Here is a 14,789-nt window from a genome sequence, read left to right as displayed (position 1 = left end):
AAATGCCTAACTCATTCACACATACAACCCTTATCCTCACAACAACCTAAAGAAAAACTACATGTGATCTGAAGGAAATTCATGAATATTACAATTATCTTCAAACTGACTTGTGGCCTGCATCACATTTAAGTAGAACTGGGACAAAGAAGGTTAAATGCATCTCATTGGAAGTGCCGCAGCAGTACTGACCCGTGACCATTTATGGACTGCTGCTTGAAACAAAACAGCAAACTAGTCATAGTAAATCTAAAGCTGTGGGTGGGAATTCTGCATGAATCTCATGCTTCTGCAGAAATATTTCCCAAATTGACAAAGTGGCCAATGCTGGGATCAAATTCGCTAACTTGGCGTGATTAGCACCATGCTCAGTCAGAAAAAGTATGCCTTCTGACTGGAGCATAGGAGGGAGGCCAGTTGCAGGGGGTAGTTTTCTTCCCTTGAAAGAAAATGCCTAACTCATTCACAAATACAACCCTTATCCTCACAACAACATTGGTTATGTCCCGCAGCAGTACTGACCCGTGACCATGTATGCACAGCTGCTACCAACAAAACAGCAATCTTGTGTTAGTAACTCTAAAGCTGTGAGTGCCAATTCTGCATCAATCTCATGCTTCTGCAGAAATATTTCCCAAAATGACAAAGTGGCCAATACGGGGATCGAACCCATGAACTTGGCATTATTAGCACCACGCTCTAACCAACTGAGCTAACCGGCCAGCTGAGAGTCTTTTTCCCTTGGAAAAAAAATGCCTAACTCATTCACACATAAAACCCTTATCCTCACAAAAACCTAAAGAAAAACTACATGTGATCTGAAGGAAATTCATGAATATGACAATTATCTTCAAACTGACTTGTAGCCTGCATCACATTTAAGTAGAACTGGGACAAAGAAGGTTAAATGCATCTCATTGGTCATTTCCCACAGCAGTACTGACCTGTGACCATTTATGGACTGCTGCTTCCAACAAAACAGCAAACTAGTCATAGTAAATCTAAAGCTGTGGGTGGGAATTCTGCATCAATCTCATGCTACTGCAGAAATATTTCCCAAATTGACAAAGTGGCCAATACTGGGATCAAATTCGCTAACTTGGCGTGATTAGCACCATGCTCAGTCAGAAAAAGTATGCCTTCTGACTGGAGCATAGGAGGGAGGCCAGTTGCAGGGGGGAGTTTTCTTCCCTTGAAAGAAAATGCCTAACTCATTCACAAATACAACCCTTATCCTCACAACAACATTGGTTATGTCCGCAGCAGTACTGACCCGTGACTATGTATGCACAGCTGCTTCCAACAAAACAGCAATCTTGTGTTAGTAACTCTAAAGCTGTGAGTGCCAATTCTGCATCAATCTCATCCTTCTGCAGAAATATTTCCCAAAATGACAAAGTGGCCAATACGGGGATCAAACCCGTGACCTTGGCGTTATTAGCACCACGCTCTAACCAACTGAGCTAACCAGCCAGCTGAGAGGCATATTTCTGACTGGACCATAAGAGGGAGGCCAGTTGCACGGGGATTTTTTCTTCCCTTGGAAAAAAAATGCCTAACTCATTCACATATAATACCCTTATCCTCACAACAACCTAAAGAAAAACTACATGTGATCTGAAGGAAATTCATGAATATGACAATTATCTTCAAACTGACTTGTAGCCTGCATCACATTTAAGTAGAACTGGGACAAAGAAGGTTAAATGCATCTCATTGGTCATTTCCCACAGCAGTACTGACCTGTGACCATTTATGGACTGCTGCTTCCAACAAAACAGCAAACTAGTCATAGTAAATCTAAAGTTGTGGGTGGGAATTCTGCATCAATCTCATGCTTCTGCAGAAATATTTCCCAAATTGACAAAGTGGCCAATACTGGGATCAAATTCGCTAACTTGGCGTGATTAGCACCATGCTCAGTCAGAAAAAGTATGCCTTCTGACTGGAGCATAGGAGGGAGGCCAGTTGCAGGGGGGAGTTTTCTTCCCTTGAAAGAAAATGCCTAACTCATTCACAAATACAACCCTTATCCTCACAACAACATTGGTTATGTCCGCAGCAGTACTGACCTGTGACTATGTATGCACAGCTGCTTCCAACAAAACAGCAATCTTGTGTTAGTAACTCTAAAGCTGTGAGTGCCAATTCTGCATTAATCTCATGCTTCTGCAGAAATATTTCCCAAAATGACAAAGTGGCCAATACGGGGATCGAACCCATGACCTTGGCATTATTAGCACCACGCTCTAACCAACTGAGCTAACCGGCCAGCTGAAAGTCTTTTTCCCTTGGAAAAAAAATGCCTAACTCATTCACACATAAAACCCTTATCCTCACAACAACCTAAAGAAAAACTACATGTGATCTGAAGGAAATTCATGAATATGACAATTATCTTCAAACTGACTTGTAGCCTGCATCACATTTAAGTAGAACTGGGACAAAGAAGGTTAAATGCATCTCATTGGTCATTTCCCACAGCAGTACTGACCTGTGACCATTTATGGACTGCTGCTTCCAACAAAACAGCAAACTAGTCATAGTAAATCTAAAGCTGTGGGTGGGAATTCTGCATCAATCTCATGCTTCTGCAGAAATATTTCCCAAATTGACAAAGTGGCCAATACTGGGATCAAATTCGCTAACTTGGCGTGATTAGCACCATGCTCAGTCAGAAAAAGTATGCCTTCTGACTGGAGCATAGGAGGGAGGCCAGTTGCAGGGGGGAGTTTTCTTCCCTTGAAAGAAAATGCCTAACTCATTCACAAATACAACCCTTATCCTCACAACAACATTGGTTATGTCCGCAGCAGTACTGACCCGTGACTATGTATGCACAGCTGCTTCCAACAAAACAGCAATCTTGTGTTAGTAACTCTAAAGCTGTGAGTGCCAATTCTGCATCAATCTCATCCTTCTGCAGAAATATTTCCCAAAATGACAAAGTGGCCAATACGGGGATCGAACCCGTGACCTTGGCGTTATTAGCACCACGCTCTAACCAACTGAGCTAACCGGCCAGCTGAAAGTCTCTTTCCCTTGGAAAAAAATGCCTAACTCATTCACACATAAAACCCTTATCCTCACAACAACCTAAAGAAAAACTACATGTGATCTGAAGGAAATTCATGAATATGACAATTATCTTCAAACTGACTTGTAGCCTGCATCACATTTAAGTAGAACTGGGACAAAGAAGGTTAAATGCATCTCATTGGTCATTTCCCACAGCAGTACTGACCTGTGACCATTTATGGACTGCTGCTTCCAACAAAACAGCAAACTTGTCATAGTAAATCTAAAGCTGTGGGTGGGAATTCTGCATCAATCTCATGCTTCTGCAGAAATATTTCCCAAATTGACAAAGTGGCCAATACTGGGATCAATTTCGCTAACTTGGCGTGATTAGCACCATGCTCAGTCAGAAAAAGTATGCCTTCTGACTGGAGCATAGGAGGGAGGCCAGTTGCAGGGGGGAGTTTTCTTCCCTTGAAAGAAAATGCCTAACTCATTCACAAATACAACCCTTATCCTCACAACAACATTGGTTATGTCCGCAGTAGTACTGACCCGTGACTATGTATGCACAGCTGCTTCCAACAAAACAGCAATCTTGTGTTAGTAACTCTAAAGCTGTGAGTGCCAATTCTGCATCAATCTCATCCTTCTGCAGAAATATTTCCCAAATTGACAAAGTGGCCAATACTGGGATCAAATTCGCTAACTTGGCGTGATTAGCACCACGCTCTAACCAACTGAGCTAACCGGCCAGCTGAGAGGCATATTTCTAACTGGAGCATAAGAGGGAGGCCAGTTGCAGGGGGATTTTTTCTTCCCTTGGAAAAAAAATGCCTAACTCATTCACACATAAAACCCTTATCCTCACAACAACCTAAAGAAAAACTACATGTGATCTGAAGGAAATTCACGAATATGACAATTATCTTCAAACTGACTTGTAGCCTGCATCACATTTAAGTAGAACTGGGACAAAGAAGGTTAAATGCATCTCATTGGTCATTTCCCACAGCAGTACTGACCTGTGACCATTTATGGACTGCTGCTTCCAACAAAACAGGAAACTAGTCATAGTAAATCTAAAGCTGTGGGTGGGAATTCTGCATCAATCTCATGCTTCTGCAGAAATATTTCCCAAATTGACAAAGTGGCCAATACTGGGATCAAATTCGCTAACTTGGCGTGATTAGCACCATGCTCAGTCAGAAAAAGTATGCCTTCTGACTGGAGCATAGGAGGGAGGCCAGTTGCAGGGGGATTTTTTCTAACCTTGGAAAAAAAATGCCTAACTCATTCACACATACAACCCTTATCCTCACAACAACCTAAAGAAAAACTACATGTGATCTGAAGGAAATTCATGAATATTACAATTATCTTCAAACTGACTTGTGGCCTGCATCACATTTAAGTAGAACTGGGACAAAGAAGGTTAAATGCATCTCATTGGAAGTGCCGCAGCAGTACTGACCCGTGACCATTTATGGACTGCTGCTTGAAACAAAACAGCAAACTAGTCATAGTAAATCTAAAGATGTGGGTGGGAATTCTGCATCAATCTCATGCTTCTGCAGAAATATTTCCCAAATTGACAAAGTGGCCAATACTGGGATCAAATTCGCTAACTTGGCGTGATTAGCACCATGCTCAGTCAGAAAAAGTATGCCTTCTGACTGGAGCATAGGAGGGAGGCCAGTTGCAGGGGGATTTTTTCTAACCATGGAAAAAAAATGCCTAACTCATTCACACATACAACCCTTATCCTCACAACAACCTAAAGAAAAACTACATGTGATCTGAAGGAAATTCATGAATATTACAATTATCTTCAAACTGACTTGTGGCCTGCATCACATTATGTAGAACTGGGACAAAGAAGGTTAAATGCATCTCATTGGAAGAGCCGCAGCAGTACTGACCCGTGACCATTTATGGACTGCTGCTTGAAACAAAACAGCAAACTAGTCATAGTAAATCTAAAGCTGTGGGTGGGAATTCTGCATCAATCTCATGCTTCTGCAGAAATGTTTCCGAAATTGACAAAGTGGCCAATGCTGGGATCAAATTCGCTAACTTGGCGTGATTAGCACCATGCTCAGTCAGAAAAAGTATGCCTTCTGACTGGAGCATAGGAGGGAGGCCAGTTGCAGGGGGTAGTTTTCTTCCCTTGAAAGAAAATGCCTAACTCATTCACAAATACAACCCTTATCCTCACAACAACATTGGTTATGTCCCGCAGCAGTACTGACCCATGACCATGTATGCACAGCTGCTACCAACAAAAGAGCAATCTTGTGTTAGTAACTCTAAAGCTGTGAGTGCCAATTCTGCATCAATCTCATGCTTCTGCAGAAATATTTCCCAAAATGACAAAGTGGCCAATACGGGGATCGAACCCATGAACTTGGCGTTATTAGCACCACGCTCTAACCAACTGAACTAACCGGCCAGCTGAGAGTCTTTTTCCCTTGGAAAAAAAATGCCTAACTCATTCACACATAAAACGCTTATCCTCAGAACAACCTAAATAAAAACTACATGTGATCTGAAGGAAATTCATGAATATGACAATTATCTTCAAACTGACTTGTAGCCTACATCACATTTAAGTAGAACTGGGACAAAGAAGGTTAAATGCATCTCATTGGTCATTTCCCACAGCAGTACTGACCTGTGACCATTTATGGACTGCTGCTTCCAACAAAACAGAAAACTAGTCATAGTAAATCTAAAGCTGTGGGTGGGAATTCTGCATCAATCTCATGCTTCTGCAGAAATATTTCCCAAATTGACAAAGTGGCCAATACTGGGATCAAATTCGCTAACTTGGCGTGATTAGCACCATGCTCAGTCAGAAAAAGTATGCCTTCTGACTGGAGCATAGGAGGGAGGCCAGTTGCAGGGGGGAGTTTTCTTCCCTTGAAAGAAAATGCCTAACTCATTCACAAATACAACCCTTATCCTCACCAACAACATTGGTTATGTCCGCAGCAGTACTGACCCGTGACTATGTATGCACAGCTGCTTCCAACAAAACAGCAATCTTGTGTTAGTAACTCTAAAGCTGTGAGTGCCAATTCTGCATCAATCTCATCCTTCTGCAGAAATATTTCCCAAAATGACAAAGTGGCCAATACGGGGATCGAACCCGTGACCTTGGCGTTATTAGCACCACGCTCTAACCAACTGAGATATCCGGCCAGCTGAGAAGCATATTTCTGACTGGAGCATAAGAGGGAGGCCAGTTGCAGGGGGATTTTTTCTTCCCTTGGAAAAAAATGCCTAACTCATTCACACATAAAACCCTTATCCTCACAACAACCTAAAGAAAAACTACATGTGATCTGAAGGAAATTCATGAATATGACAATTATCTTCAAACTGACTTGTAGCCTGCATCACATTTAAGTAGAACTGGGACAAAGAAGGTTAAATGCATCTCATTGGTCATTTCCCACAGCAGTACTGACCTGTGACCATTTATGGACTGCTGCTTCCAACAAAACAGCAAACTAGTCATAGTAAATCTAAAGCTGTGGGTGGGAATTCTGCATCAATCTCATGCTTCTGCAGAAATATTTCCCAAATTGACAAAGTGGCCAATACTGGGATCAAATTCGCTATCTTGGCGTGGTTAGCACCATGCTCAGTCAGAAAAAGTATGCCTTCTGACTGGAGCATAGGAGGGAGGCCAGTTGCAGGGGGGAGTTTTCTTCCCTTGAAAGAAAATGCCTAACTCATTCACAAATACAACCCTTATCCTCACAACAACATTGGTTATGTCCGCAGCAGTACTGACCCGTGACTATGTATGCACAGCTGCTTCCAACAAAACAGCAATCTTGTGTTAGTAACTCTAAAGCTGTGAGTGCCAATTCTGCATCAATCTCATCCTTCTGCAGAAATATTTCCCAAAATGACAAAGTGGCCAATACGGGGATTGAACCCGTGACCTTGGTGCTATTAGCACCACGCTCTAACCAACTGAGCTAACCAGCCAGCTGAGAGGCATATTTCTAACTGGAGCATAAGAGGGAGGCCAGTTGCAGGGGGATTTTTTCTTCCCTTGGAAAAAAAATGCCTAACTCATTCACACATAAAACCCTTATCCTCACAACAACCTAAAGAAAAACTACATGTGATCTGAAGGAAATTCATGAATATGACAATTATCTTCAAACTGACTTGTAGCCTGCATCACATTTAAGTAGAACTGGGACAAAGAAGGTTAAATGCATCTCATTGGTCATTTCCCACAGCAGTACTGACCTGTGACCATTTATGGACTGCTGCTTCCAACAAAACAGCAAACTAGTCATAGTAAATCTAAAGCTGTGGGTGTGAATTCTGCATCAATCTCATGCTTCTGCAGAAATATTTCCCAAATTGACAAAGTGGCCAATGCTGGGATCAAATTCGCTAACTTGGCGTGATTAGCACCATGCTCAGTCAGAAAAAGTATGCCTTCTGACTGGAGCATAGGAGGGAGGCCAGTTGCAGGGGGTAGTTTTCTTCCCTTGAAAGAAAATGCCTAACTCATTCACAAATACAACCCTTATCCTCACAACAACATTGGTTATGTCCCGCAGCAGTACTGACCCGTGACCATGTATGCACAGCTGCTTCCAACAAAACAGCAATCTTGTGTTAGTAACTCTAAAGCTGTGAGTGCCAATTCTGCATCAATCTCATGCTTCTGCAGAAATATTTCCCAAAATGACAAAGTGGCCAATACGGGGATCGAACCCATGACCTTGGCATTATTAGCACCACGCTCTAACCAACTGAGCTAACCGGCCAGCTGAAAGTCTTTTTCCCTTGGAAAAAAAATGCCTAACTCATTCACACATAAAACCCTTATCCTCACAAAAACCTAAAGAAAAACTACATGTGATCTGAAGGAAATTCATGAATATGACAATTATCTTCAAACTGACTTGTAGCCTGCATCACATTTAAGTAGAACTGGGACAAAGAAGGTTAAATGCATCTCATTGGTCATTTCCCACAGCAGTACTGACCTGTGACCATTTATGGACTGCTGCTTCCAACAAAACAGCAAACTAGTCATAGTAAATCTAAAGCTGTGGGTGGGAATTCTGCATCAATCTCATGCTTCTGCAGAAATATTTCCCAAATTGACAAAGTGGCCAATACTGGGATCAAATTCGCTATCTTGGCGTGGTTAGCACCATGCTCAGTCAGAAAAAGTATGCCTTCTGACTGGAGCATAGGAGGGAGGCCAGTTGCAGGGGGGAGTTTTCTTCCCTTGAAAGAAAATGCCTAACTCATTCACAAATACAACCCTTATCCTCACAACAACATTGGTTATGTCCGCAGCAGTACTGACCCGTGACTATGTATGCACAGCTGCTTCCAACAAAACAGCAATCTTGTGTTAGTAACTCTAAAGCTGTGAGTGCCAATTCTGCATCAATCTCCTCCTTCTGCAGAAATATTTCCCAAAATGACAAAGTGGCCAATACGGGGATTGAACCCGTGACCTTGGTGCTATTAGCACCACGCTCTAACCAACTGAGCTAACCAGCCAGCTGAGAGGCATATTTCTAACTGGAGCATAAGAGGGAGGCCAGTTGCAGGGGGATTTTTTCTTCCCTTGGAAAAAAAATGCCTAACTCATTCACACATAAAACCCTTATCCTCACAACAACCTAAAGAAAAACTACATGTGATCTGAAGGAAATTCATGAATATGACAATTATCTTCAAACTGACTTGTAGCCTGCATCACATTTAAGTAGAACTGGGACAAAGAAGGTTAAATGCATCTCATTGGTCATTTCCCACAGCAGTACTGACCTGTGACCATTTATGGACTGCTGCTTCCAACAAAACAGCAAACTAGTCATAGTAAATCTAAAGCTGTGGGTGTGAATTCTGCATCAATCTCATGCTTCTGCAGAAATATTTCCCAAATTGACAAAGTGGCCAATGCTGGGATCAAATTCGCTAACTTGGCGTGATTAGCACCATGCTCAGTCAGAAAAAGTATGCCTTCTGACTGGAGCATAGGAGGGAGGCCAGTTGCAGGGGGTAGTTTTCTTCCCTTGAAAGAAAATGCCTAACTCATTCACAAATACAACCCTTATCCTCACAACAACATTGGTTATGTCCCGCAGCAGTACTGACCCGTGACCATGTATGCACAGCTGCTTCCAACAAAACAGCAATCTTGTGTTAGTAACTCTAAAGCTGTGAGTGCCAATTCTGCATCAATCTCATGCTTCTGCAGAAATATTTCCCAAAATGACAAAGTGGCCAATACGGGGATCGAACCCATGACCTTGGCATTATTAGCACCACGCTCTAACCAACTGAGCTAACCGGCCAGCTGAAAGTCTTTTTCCCTTGGAAAAAAAATGCCTAACTCATTCACACATAAAACCCTTATCCTCACAACAACCTAAAGAAAAACTACATGTGATCTGAAGGAAATTCATGAATATGACAATTATCTTCAAACTGACTTGTAGCCTGCATCACATTTAAGTAGAACTGGGACAAAGAAGGTTAAATGCATCTCATTGGTCATTTCCCACAGCAGTACTGACCTGTGACCATTTATGGACTGCTGCTTCCAACAAAACAGCAAACTAGTCATAGTAAATCTAAAGCTGTGGGAGGGAATTCTGCATCAATCTCATGCTTCTGCAGAAATATTTCCCAAATTGACAAAGTGGCCAATACTGGGATCAAATTCGCTAACTTGGCGTGATTAGCACCATGCTCAGTCAGAAAAAGTATGCCTTCTGACTGGAGCATAGGAGGGAGGCCAGTTGCAGGGGGGAGTTTTCTTCCCTTGAAAGAAAATGCCTAACTCATTCACAAATACAACCCTTATCCTCACAGCAACATTGGTTATGTCCGCAGCAGTACTGACCCGTGACTATATGCACAGCTGCTTCCAACAAAACAGCAATCTTGTGTTAGTAACTCTAAAGCTGTGAGTGCCAATTCTGCATCAATCTCATCCTTCTGCAGAAATATTTCCCAAAATGACAAAGTGGCCAATACGGGGATCGAACCCGTGACCTTGGCCTTATTAGCACCGCGCTCTAACCAACTGAGCTAACCGGCCAGCTGACAGTCTCTTTCCCTTGGAAAAAAATGCCTAACTCATTCACACATAAAACCCTTATCCTCACAACAACCTAAAGAAAAACTACATGTGATCTGAAGGAAATTCATGAATATGACAATTATCTTCAAACTGACTTGTAGCCTACATCACATTTAAGTAGAACTGGGACAAAGAAGGTTAAATGCATCTCATTGGTCATTTCCCACAGCAGTACTGACCTGTGACCATTTATGGACTGCTGCTTCCAACAAAACAGAAAACTAGTCATAGTAAATCTAAAGCTGTGGGTGGGAATTCTGCATCAATCTCATGCTTCTGCAGAAATATTTCCCAAATTGACAAAGTGGCCAATACTGGGATCAAATTCGCTAACTTGGCGTGATTAGCACCATGCTCAGTCAGAAAAAGTATGCCTTCTGACTGGAGCATAGGAGGGAGGCCAGTTGCAGGGGGGAGTTTTCTTCCCTTGAAAGAAAATGCCTAACTCATTCACAAATACAACCCTTATCCTCACCAACAACATTGGTTATGTCCGCAGCAGTACTGACCCGTGACTATGTATGCACAGCTGCTTCCAACAAAACAGCAATCTTGTGTTAGTAACTCTAAAGCTGTGAGTGCCAATTCTGCATCAATCTCATCCTTCTGCAGAAATATTTCCCAAAATGACAAAGTGGCCAATACGGGGATTGAACCCGTGACCTTGGTGCTATTAGCACCACGCTCTAACCAACTGAGCTAACCAGCCAGCTGAGAGGCATATTTCTAACTGGAGCATAAGAGGGAGGCCAGTTGCAGGGGGATTTTTTCTTCCCTTGGAAAAAAAATGCCTAACTCATTCACACATAAAACCCTTATCCTCACAACAACCTAAAGAAAAACTACATGTGATCTGAAGGAAATTCATGAATATGACAATTATCTTCAAACTGACTTGTAGCCTGCATCACATTTAAGTAGAACTGGGACAAAGAAGGTTAAATGCATCTCATTGGTCATTTCCCACAGCAGTACTGACCTGTGACCATTTATGGACTGCTGCTTCCAACAAAACAGCAAACTAGTCATAGTAAATCTAAAGCTGTGGGTGTGAATTCTGCATCAATCTCATGCTTCTGCAGAAATATTTCCCAAATTGACAAAGTGGCCAATGCTGGGATCAAATTCGCTAACTTGGCGTGATTAGCACCATGCTCAGTCAGAAAAAGTATGCCTTCTGACTGGAGCATAGGAGGGAGGCCAGTTGCAGGGGGTAGTTTTCTTCCCTTGAAAGAAAATGCCTAACTCATTCACAAATACAACCCTTATCCTCACAACAACATTGGTTATGTCCCGCAGCAGTACTGACCCGTGACCATGTATGCACAGCTGCTTCCAACAAAACAGCAATCTTGTGTTAGTAACTCTAAAGCTGTGAGTGCCAATTCTGCATCAATCTCATGCTTCTGCAGAAATATTTCCCAAAATGACAAAGTGGCCAATACGGGGATCGAACCCATGACCTTGGCATTATTAGCACCACGCTCTAACCAACTGAGCTAACCGGCCAGCTGAAAGTCTTTTTCCCTTGGAAAAAAAATGCCTAACTCATTCACACATAAAACCCTTATCCTCACAACAACCTAAAGAAAAACTACATGTGATCTGAAGGAAATTCATGAATATGACAATTATCTTCAAACTGACTTGTAGCCTGCATCACATTTAAGTAGAACTGGGACAAAGAAGGTTAAATGCATCTCATTGGTCATTTCCCACAGCAGTACTGACCTGTGACCATTTATGGACTGCTGCTTCCAACAAAACAGCAAACTAGTCATAGTAAATCTAAAGCTGTGGGTGGGAATTCTGCATCAATCTCATGCTTCTGCAGAAATATTTCCCAAATTGACAAAGTGGCCAATACTGGGATCAAATTCGCTAACTTGGCGTGATTAGCACCATGCTCAGTCAGAAAAAGTATGCCTTCTGACTGGAGCATAGGAGGGAGGCCAGTTGCAGGGGGGAGTTTTCTTCCCTTGAAAGAAAATGCCTAACTCATTCACAAATACAACCCTTATCCTCACAGCAACATTGGTTATGTCCGCAGCAGTACTGACCCGTGACTATATGCACAGCTGCTTCCAACAAAACAGCAATCTTGTGTTAGTAACTGTAAAGCTGTGAGTGCCAATTCTGCATCAATCTCATCCTTCTGCAGAAATATTTCCCAAAATGACAAAGTGGCCAATACGGGGATCGAACCCGTGACCTTGGCCTTATTAGCACCGCGCTCTAACCAACTGAGCTAACCGGCCAGCTGACAGTCTCTTTCCCTTGGAAAAAAATGCCTAACTCATTCACACATAAAACCCTTATCCTCACAACAACCTAAAGAAAAACTACATGTGATCTGAAGGAAATTCATGAATATGACAATTATCTTCAAACTGACTTGTAGCCTACATCACATTTAAGTAGAACTGGGACAAAGAAGGTTAAATGCATCTCATTGGTCATTTCCCACAGCAGTACTGACCTGTGACCATTTATGGACTGCTGCTTCCAACAAAACAGAAAACTAGTCATAGTAAATCTAAAGCTGTGGGTGGGAATTCTGCATCAATCTCATGCTTCTGCAGAAATATTTCCCAAATTGACAAAGTGGCCAATACTGGGATCAAATTCGCTAACTTGGCGTGATTAGCACCATGCTCAGTCAGAAAAAGTATGCCTTCTGACTGGAGCATAGGAGGGAGGCCAGTTGCAGGGGGGAGTTTTCTTCCCTTGAAAGAAAATGCCTAACTCATTCACAAATACAACCCTTATCCTCACCAACAACATTGGTTATGTCCGCAGCAGTACTGACCCGTGACTATGTATGCACAGCTGCTTCCAACAAAACAGCAATCTTGTGTTAGTAACTCTAAAGCTGTGAGTGCCAATTCTGCATCAATCTCATCCTTCTGCAGAAATATTTCCCAAAATGACAAAGTGGCCAATACGGGGATCGAACCCGTGACCTTGGCGTTATTAGCACCACGCTCTAACCAACTGAGATATCCGGCCAGCTGAGAAGCATATTTCTGACTGGAGCATAAGAGGGAGGCCAGTTGCAGGGGGATTTTTTCTTCCCTTGGAAAAAAATGCCTAACTCATTCACACATAAAACCCTTATCCTCACAACAACCTAAAGAAAAACTACATGTGATCTGAAGGAAATTCATGAATATGACAATTATCTTCAAACTGACTTGTAGCCTGCATCACATTTAAGTAGAACTGGGACAAAGAAGGTTAAATGCATCTCATTGGTCATTTCCCACAGCAGTACTGACCTGTGACCATTTATGGACTGCTGCTTCCAACAAAACAGCAAACTAGTCATAGTAAATCTAAAGCTGTGGGTGGGAATTCTGCATCAATCTCATGCTTCTGCAGAAATATTTCCCAAATTGACAAAGTGGCCAATACTGGGATCAAATTCGCTATCTTGGCGTGGTTAGCACCATGCTCAGTCAGAAAAAGTATGCCTTCTGACTGGAGCATAGGAGGGAGGCCAGTTGCAGGGGGGAGTTTTCTTCCCTTGAAAGAAAATGCCTAACTCATTCACAAATACAACCCTTATCCTCACAACAACATTGGTTATGTCCGCAGCAGTACTGACCCGTGACTATGTATGCACAGCTGCTTCCAACAAAACAGCAATCTTGTGTTAGTAACACTAAAGCTGTGAGTGCCAATTCTGCATCAATCTCATCCTTCTGCAGAAATATTTCCCAAAATGACAAAGTGGCCAATACGGGGATTGAACCCGTGACCTTGGTGCTATTAGCACCACGCTCTAACCAACTGAGCTAACCAGCCAGCTGAGAGGCATATTTCTAACTGGAGCATAAGAGGGAGGCCAGTTGCAGGGGGATTTTTTCTTCCCTTGGAAAATAAATGCCTAACTCATTCACACATAAAACCCTTATCCTCACAACAACCTAAAGAAAAACTACATGTGATCTGAAGGAAATTCATGAATATGACAATTATCTTCAAACTGACTTGTAGCCTGCATCACATTTAAGTAGAACTGGGACAAAGAAGGTTAAATGCATCTCATTGGTCATTTCCCACAGCAGTACTGACCTGTGACCATTTATGGACTGCTGCTTCCAACAAAACAGCAAACTAGTCATAGTAAATCTAAAGCTGTGGGTGTGAATTCTGCATCAATCTCATGCTTCTGCAGAAATATTTCCCAAATTGACAAAGTGGCCAATGCTGGGATCAAATTCGCTAACTTGGCGTGATTAGCACCATGCTCAGTCAGAAAAAGTATGCCTTCTGACTGGAGCATAGGAGGGAGGCCAGTTGCAGGGGGTAGTTTTCTTCCCTTGAAAGAAAATGCCTAACTCATTCACAAATACAACCCTTATCCTCACAACAACATTGGTTATGTCCCGCAGCAGTACTGACCCGTGACCATGTATGCACAGCTGCTTCCAACAAAACAGCAATCTTGTGTTAGTAACTCTAAAGCTGTGAGTGCCAATTCTGCATCAATCTCATGCTTCTGCAGAAATATTTCCCAAAATGACAAAGTGGCCAATACGGGGATCGAACCCATGACCTTGGCATTATTAGCACCACGCTCTAACCAACTGAGCTAACCGGCCAGCTGAAAGTCTTTTTCCCT

General features: G+C 42.4%; 7 non-coding genes across 7 annotated transcripts; all 7 read right to left on the bottom strand.

Moving 5' to 3' along the window:
• Nucleotides 1-1,399: 1,399 nt before the first annotated feature.
• On the bottom strand, nt 1,400-1,473 carry TRNAI-AAU (transfer RNA isoleucine (anticodon AAU)). Its single transcript has one exon. It is a non-coding gene; the product is annotated as a tRNA-Ile (tRNA).
• Nucleotides 1,474-2,198: 725 nt separating this feature from the next.
• TRNAI-AAU (transfer RNA isoleucine (anticodon AAU)) lies at nt 2,199-2,272 on the bottom strand. Its single transcript has one exon. It is a non-coding gene; the product is annotated as a tRNA-Ile (tRNA).
• A 677-nt stretch (nt 2,273-2,949) lies between these two features.
• On the bottom strand, nt 2,950-3,023 carry TRNAI-AAU (transfer RNA isoleucine (anticodon AAU)). Its single transcript has one exon. It is a non-coding gene; the product is annotated as a tRNA-Ile (tRNA).
• Nucleotides 3,024-7,746: 4,723 nt separating this feature from the next.
• Nucleotides 7,747-7,820, bottom strand: TRNAI-AAU (transfer RNA isoleucine (anticodon AAU)). Its single transcript has one exon. It is a non-coding gene; the product is annotated as a tRNA-Ile (tRNA).
• A 1,477-nt stretch (nt 7,821-9,297) lies between these two features.
• On the bottom strand, nt 9,298-9,371 carry TRNAI-AAU (transfer RNA isoleucine (anticodon AAU)). The gene has a single exon. It is a non-coding gene; the product is annotated as a tRNA-Ile (tRNA).
• A 2,226-nt stretch (nt 9,372-11,597) lies between these two features.
• On the bottom strand, nt 11,598-11,671 carry TRNAI-AAU (transfer RNA isoleucine (anticodon AAU)). Its single transcript has one exon. It is a non-coding gene; the product is annotated as a tRNA-Ile (tRNA).
• A 3,024-nt stretch (nt 11,672-14,695) lies between these two features.
• TRNAI-AAU (transfer RNA isoleucine (anticodon AAU)) lies at nt 14,696-14,769 on the bottom strand. Its single transcript has one exon. It is a non-coding gene; the product is annotated as a tRNA-Ile (tRNA).
• Nucleotides 14,770-14,789: the final 20 nt, after the last annotated feature.

This window comes from Ambystoma mexicanum, chromosome 1p (assembly GCF_040938575.1).
Source record: "Ambystoma mexicanum isolate Mex_15411 chromosome 1p, UKY_AmexF1_1, whole genome shotgun sequence".
NCBI lineage: Eukaryota > Metazoa > Chordata > Amphibia > Caudata > Ambystomatidae > Ambystoma > Ambystoma mexicanum.
Note: the sequence above shows the minus strand (reverse complement) of the source record. Positions and strands in the feature narration are given on the sequence as shown.